Genomic DNA, 7,296 nt, shown 5'->3' with positions numbered 1-7,296 from the left:
GTGATAACTAAAATGCCATAACAAACTTTATGTATCACATTGACCACATCTACACTACCATATAATGCGGTTTGAAATTGCATTATATAGTCAGTATAGACTCATATAACTGCATTGAACTGCATTATATGAGTCTACACCAGTGGTTCCCAAACTTATTTGGCCTACCGCCCCCTTTCCAGAAAAAAAATTACTCAGCACCCTCTGGAAAAGGGGCGTGGCTTAGAGGGGTGGGCGTGGCTCCTGCTCAAGAGGGCGGGGCTGAGCCTCTCCCCTGTCCAAGATGCAGGGCTGGGAGGGGGAGGTGGGCGGGGCCACAAATAGGTGGCCAGGACTGGGATGGGCGGAGTTACAAGCTCTGAGGCAGGGCTGAGCTCCTATCCCTGTCCTGCGGCGCCTGCCAGAACACAGGGGGCGGGGCTAGAGGAGGGGGCGGGGCCTCTTCCCAAGTGTCTGATGGGGCTGAACCTCTATACCCCACCCCCGTGTTCTAAGAAGCGCCTCAGGGGAGGTATACAAAGCTCAGCACTGTCTTGCGCTCTTGGGAAGAGGCCCTGCCCCCACCCCTAGCCCCGCCCTTTAGTCCTAAAAGGCCTCTCAGGAGAAATATAGAGGCTCAGCCCTGTCTTGGGCTCTTGGAAGGAGGCCTCACCCCCTTCCCTAGCTCCGCCCTCTGTGTCCTAACAAGCGCCTCAGAAGAGGTATAGATTCTCAGCCCTTACTCAGGCTCTTGGGAAGAAGCCACGCCCACTTCTCTAGCTCCACCCCTGTGTCCTAACAGGCGCCTCAGGTGCTCAGCCCTGTCTCCATCACTTGGGATGACTCCCTGCCCCTCCCCTGGCCCCGCCCCTGTGTCCTAATAGATGCCATCACCACCCCCCTGGATCGCTGCAGCACCCACCAGGGGGTGGTAGCGTCCACTTTGGGAATCATTGGTCTACACTGACCATATAATTCAGTTACAGTAGAGTCTCACTTATCCAAGCCTCGTTTATCCAAGCCTCTGGATTATCCAAGCCATTTTTGTAGTCAATGTTTTCAATATATCATGATATTTTGGTGCTAAATTCATAAATACAGAAATTACAACATTTATTTATTTTGTGTCAAAAGCATTGTACAACAAATACATTTCAAATAATGGGGAAAAAAAGAAAAAAAAGAAATCACAAGCAACCCTAATTACAACATAACATTACTGCGTATTGAACTACCTTTTCTGTAAAATTTGTTGTATAACATGATGTTTTGGTGCTTAATTTGTAAAATCATAACCTAATGTGATGTTTAATAGGCTTTTTCTTAATCCCTCCTTATTATCCAAGTTATTCGCTTATCCAAGTTTCTGCCGGCCCTTTAGCTTGGATAAGTAAGACTCTACTGTATATGGTCAGTTAAATGGGGCCATTGATATTATTATTTATGTGCTTATGGGTGCCTATACCTGATATGTTGTATTGCATTGTAAATAAATTTAAAATCTTTTTTTTAAAAAAAGAACCTAGGACATTGTTTATATTTCTGTGAGCACTTTCTTCCTTTTCAAAAAAATGAAAATTGTAATTCCCCAGCAACGAGATATTTCATTTTCATTTCTGCTCTATGGCAAGAAATGGAATCCAATCATTTCAGTTCTGAAACCTAGAATACCTGTAGAGTGATTTTTCAGCCATACATGTGCAGCCTAATTTTCTGCATTAGAATGTCATAGCGTGCCCCTTCCTTTTTGAAGATGCACTTGAAAGCCTGCCCTAGAACACATTACACTAAAATGCACCCTTCATCTATTCTGAAACTTTTTCTCTGAGTACCCTTATATCAACAGTGCAAATGCCAATCAGCTTTGTCTTAAACAACAGACAGAAGTCTCCTTGCTATTCAAGTGGATGTGACCACCCAAATTGTTGTATTTCTTTGTATTTCTTCAAAGACACACAAAGCTTCTGCTGGATCAATGAATCATTGAACTATCTACCAGGTACTTTTCTGCTCTAAGAAATGATATTTTTCTTTCCTGGCTCCAACTTTTGTGTTAGCTGTGCAGTTATCTCACACTCCCTTATTGACTGAACCAAGAAAGTGCCTTTTTTTTCCAGTTGTATTTACACAGTATGCCCTGGTTACTTCCCAATAGTTACTCTATGCAATTGTCAACTTGGATGACAAAAGAAGAGCCATACTGATATACCCTTGAGTTGCCCTGGAAATTAGCCAAGAGGCACATCAATTGCTTCATTCTAAATTGTTGTTTTCAAGGTACAGATTTGCCATATGGAATTATAGAGACACTTGTAGCGAGTTGTCAGGCTTTCTTCAGTAGCTGTTTTGAAGCTTGAGTTGAAAGTGGTGATTTTGAGCTTATGAAGAATGGGACCAACCAAAGGACCAAAACAATACAAACATATAGGAATGTGCTCGTTTTGCCAGGTTCTGAAATCTCAGAAAACATAGATGAGACTATAATAGTATATCTGCTTGTGGTTATTCAGGTTAACAGTCGTGAGATGGACTTGACTACTGCTGTGTCTTGAAGTGGAAATTGTAACAGTGAGTAGAGGAGTTCTCAAAAAAGACCAGCTTTATTCACTCATTACAAATTGCAAATCCATCTGGGGTTCGGTATTGTTATTGAACCAACAAAATGGATCAAAATACAACACACCAGCTTTTGAATCTTGTGGCCTTCATTGCACCTCTTCTTCACTTTGAAAGATTTCAAGAGCCCAGTGATCAATCGGATATTGAAATATGCAGAGATTGGCACACACACACATATACTGAACCTTTTTTTAAAAAAAGGTTGACAATATGATTTCCAAACATGGATGCCAAAGTTAAACCCCTTTGAAGCCATTCCCACTTTGAACTTTTCCCACTTCCTATACCTGAAGGGCTGAGATTCTTCGCTTGCTGGGATGCAAGTTGCATTTTAATAAATATTTATTACGATATTTCATTACATTTTTAAAAACACAGTTGACAAAGGTCTAACTATGAGGGTTTGATTTCATCTAACCTTTGCTGCAAAAAAGCAACAGAGGGCTGAAGTAGGAAAAATAAGAACTGGATGGAAACGGGGGTGTCAGCCCTGAGCATGTGTCTCCATCAGGAGGTCCTACACAAGATATGGGGACCAGTTGTGTCCAGATGATGGATGGTGTATTAAATCGAAGGGACCCTGAGTGGAAGTTCAAAGGGTGATAAGAGTAATAGGAAAACAAGACTATTGGCCAATAGATTTATGCAAGCCAGGAAGAAAAATACTCATCCGCTGTGGTCATGTGGCCAAATACAGTGGAAACATTTATATGCCAGAAATGTCCTTTTGTATTGAGGTGACTTCAATTTGAGTTAGGATTAAAATGGATGAATGTCAAACTGAGGCAGGATAATATTCACTAGAGCAGTGATTCCCAAAGTGGGCGCTACCGCTCTGCTGGTGGGCGCTGCAGCAATCCAGGGTGGTGGTGATGGCACCTATTAGGGCACGGGGCGAGGCCAGGGGAGGGGCGGGGCCTCTTCCCAAGTGTCAGAGACAGGGCTGAGCATCTGAGGTGCCTGTTAGGGGGCGGAGTTAGAGGTGTGGTCGTGGCTTCTTCCCAAGAGCCCGAGACAAGGCTGAGAATCTATACCTCTCCTGAGAGGCCTTTTAGGAGTAAAGGGCGGGGCTAGGGCTGGGGGCGAGGGCTCTTCCCAAGAGCACGAGTCTGGGCTGAGCCTCTGTATATCTCCCATGAGGCGCTTGTTAGAACACGGGGGCGGGATATAGAGGTTCAGCCCCGCCAGGTGCTTGGGAAGAGGCCCCGCCCCCTCTTCTAGCCCCACCCCCTGTGTCCTGGCAGGCGCCGCAGGACAGGGATAGAAGCTCAGCCCTGCCTCAGAGCTCGTAACTCCGCCCATCCCAGTCCTGGCTGCCCATTTGTGGCCCCGCCCACCTCCCATCCCCCTCCCCCTCCCCGCCCTGCATCTTGGAGTAGGAGAAAGGCTCAGCCCCGCCCTCTTGAGCATGAGCCACACCCACCCTTCTAAGCCACGCCCCTTTTCGCAGGGGACGCTGAGTAATATAAGTTTGGGAACCACTGCAGTAGAGCTTGAAATAGCCTGTGGGCAGATTCAACCATGAATAAAATCATGGATAGTGGGAGCCTATCGCTGAAGAATGACAACAAAGGATGTCTGGCAGAGTGTCCTGTTTTTCAGGGTTGGAAGTGAAAATGGATCAGTTTGTCACATGGAATCTTGTGCACAGCGCTTAGAGTACCTTTTGACTGTGCCTTCTTTTACTTTAGGCTTAGTTTGCAGAATATGTGTATCTTCTCCCATAAGCTATCAACTACAGCTGTTGTACAGAGGCGTTTCCTCGGGGACTAAATGTTCCTGTCTAAACTGGTTTATCTGAGAGTTTCCCTTTATGCAAGCAAATTACATAATCTGCTGTAACAAAAACTTTTTAAAAAAATTATGTTCCTTGGAAGACGGCAAAGAAAGCAAGTGCATTCTACAGGGCAAAGTCTTCTAAACTGAAACCTGGTTGGGTGAAAAGCAGAACAGAGAAAGACTATAAACTATTGTAGATGGTTGATTGGGAAGCCAAAGCTGGGCAAGACAGGGAGGGGGCGGGTGGGCTATGTGGAGACAAATATCAACATTGAATGGTTATCTGTTTAAAAAGTTAAGATAGGACCAGATAGAAATAGAAAAAGGGCCAATTAAGACTAGAGAAAAGGAGATCTGAACAAGGATTTGGTGAGCTAAGAGTGCTTCTACACAGACACTATAATGTAGTCTGAAAGTCGATTAGAACAAATCTGTTTTGCAGTGCAGTGCCTACATTTTTTTTTTCCGTGTCAGGAGTGACTTGAAAAACTGCCCGTTGCTTCTGGTGTGAGAGAATTGGCCGTCTGCAAGGACGTTGCCCAGGGGATGCCAAGATGTTTTGATGTTTTTACCATGTTTGTGGGAAGCTTTTTTCATGTCCCTGCATGGAGCTGGAGCTGATAGAGGTTCATCCACACTTTCCCTGGGGTGGATTCGAACCAGCAACCTTCAGATCAGCAACCAAAGCTTCAAGTCATCAGTCCTGACAGCACAAGGGTTTAACCCACTGCACCATCGGGGACTCCATGAAACCCCAGAAACTAGATTTAACAAACTAGTGATTGTTAATTTCCCAACAAGTGTCTGCACCTTAAGAAGTGGAAAATATCCAAGGAGAAATGTAATTTGTTTGAAACCAAGGTGTTACCAATGTACTATGGGTTTCAGTTACAATAAATATTTTCTGTTTCTTTCCTGCATCCCTGTCTGGATTTATTATTTTAATAATTAACAATAGAATCCATTCCACTTTATCATATCTGATGACCAAGACATCCACTAGTCCAGTACAGTGGTCATCTTGAGGCCCAAACACCAGACCGGAGTGGGTGGGTGTTAGAATAAAAGGGCAAGATGAGAGAGAGGAACCCAGAGCTTCTGTCACACAGACCCTTGCATGAATAATAATAATATAATAAAACTTTATTTCTATCCTGTCCTGTCTCTCCAATGGTGACTCGGGGCAATTAACAACATGTAGGGGCAAATGTTCAATGCTATTAAATGTAAACAACAAACAAATAAATTACCATAAAACACATTCAATATCGACATCGAGCAATAATAAAACATTGCAACAAATTAGACATCATACAACTAAAATTTACATTTTAACTAATAAACTATTTAAAAACCAGACATTAATACAAGTTTTATAAAGCATTACCATTTTTCTATAAATGTGTACAGGTTACTTTTGCAACAAGCTGACATGGGTTTATAACAGCAGCAGGGAAAGTATCTGTGGACCCAGGACCCACTTTTTTAGTTCCCCAAAGCTGCACAAAAGAAAGAATATTTCTGCATATTGAAAATGTGGCCCAAAACGGTGATATGTGTGAAAAAAATTGGTCTAGGTCTTGCCACTGCTCTGTAAGGGCTGTATATCTTAAGTACATATAATTGAGTGATAAACGTAATGTTAGCACACTAAGACTATTCTTTCTTAAGCTCTATTGCAAGCTTTTACAAACCTATCTCATTCTTTGTCTACTTATTGCGTCTTCTCCAAACGCAAAACGTCATCTAAAGAAAGGTCACAGTTAAGCCTTTCATGTCGTTGCACCTTGCATACTATTGTCCCATTGTTACATATTTCTCTCCCTCTCCTATAATGAAATAAATATTTCTAAAATGAAAACCATGGGTTCTCAGACCTCTGAGGAAACTTCAGTTTCTAAATCTTTCCAGGGAGTGGATGATCAGGACAGGGCAGATATATATATATATATGGGCCAAAGTTTGCCCATGCCTGTCTTAACAGGAGTAAGACCACTGCAGACTGAAGAGAACTATCTTTTGCACACGGATTTAAAAAGTCCAGCCAAGGTAAACTAAAACTGGTAATTAGCTCTGGTTACTATCAATGAAGAGACCTAAGGATCCTAAATACACCAGATCCCGTTTGATCTTCGAAGCTAAGCAGGTCATCCCTGGTTATTATATGGATAAGAAATACCTGGGGGTATTATATTTCAGAAGAAACTAGAAAAACCATGTCTGAGTCCTCCCTTCCCTAAGAAAACCTTATGAAATTCATGGTGTTGTCTTAAGTTAACAAGCAACTGGAAGACACATAGACAACACAGTATCAACAAACAAGGGTGCCTATGAACATATCCATAGCTATGAGATTTTGCTTACCATATATAATATAGCCCGACAGAAACATTTCTTTTTCTTGGTGTCTGTTCCTGGGGTTGTCTGGGGCATTAAGAAAATTGCATTGGATCGACCACATTAGCTTTACTTTCTTAGATTTTCTATCATGATTTTCTATGGGCGAGCAGATGACAACTAATATATGACATATGTTCTGTATCTCACAAACCTGAGCTGGTAGAACACCGGTGCCATTTTTGGAATCAGCCGGCCAAATATATTCAGAAACAGGGCTAGTATTTGAGACACCGAAACATGTGTTTGCCAGTATCAATTTTGCATATCAAAAGCGTGACATACCTGTCTCAGAAATCTGCTGGCCTTCTCCTGCTCCAGTAGTATTTGGCAGTGGGGATGTTATTACCACTATTAAACAACAAAGAATCAGAAACATTTTTCTATCTACTCCTCTAACCTATCATTCCTTTTCCCTGCTCCCAAGGCAGCAGTTTAATGTTGCAGGCATGTACAGCACAGGAAAGGGCTATTGCCATCAGAGTGGCAAATGCCTAGGATCTATCATTCTCCCTTCCTTCT

This window comes from Anolis carolinensis, chromosome 6 (assembly GCF_035594765.1).
Source record: "Anolis carolinensis isolate JA03-04 chromosome 6, rAnoCar3.1.pri, whole genome shotgun sequence".
Taxonomy (NCBI): Eukaryota; Metazoa; Chordata; class Lepidosauria; order Squamata; family Dactyloidae; genus Anolis; species Anolis carolinensis.
Note: the sequence above shows the minus strand (reverse complement) of the source record.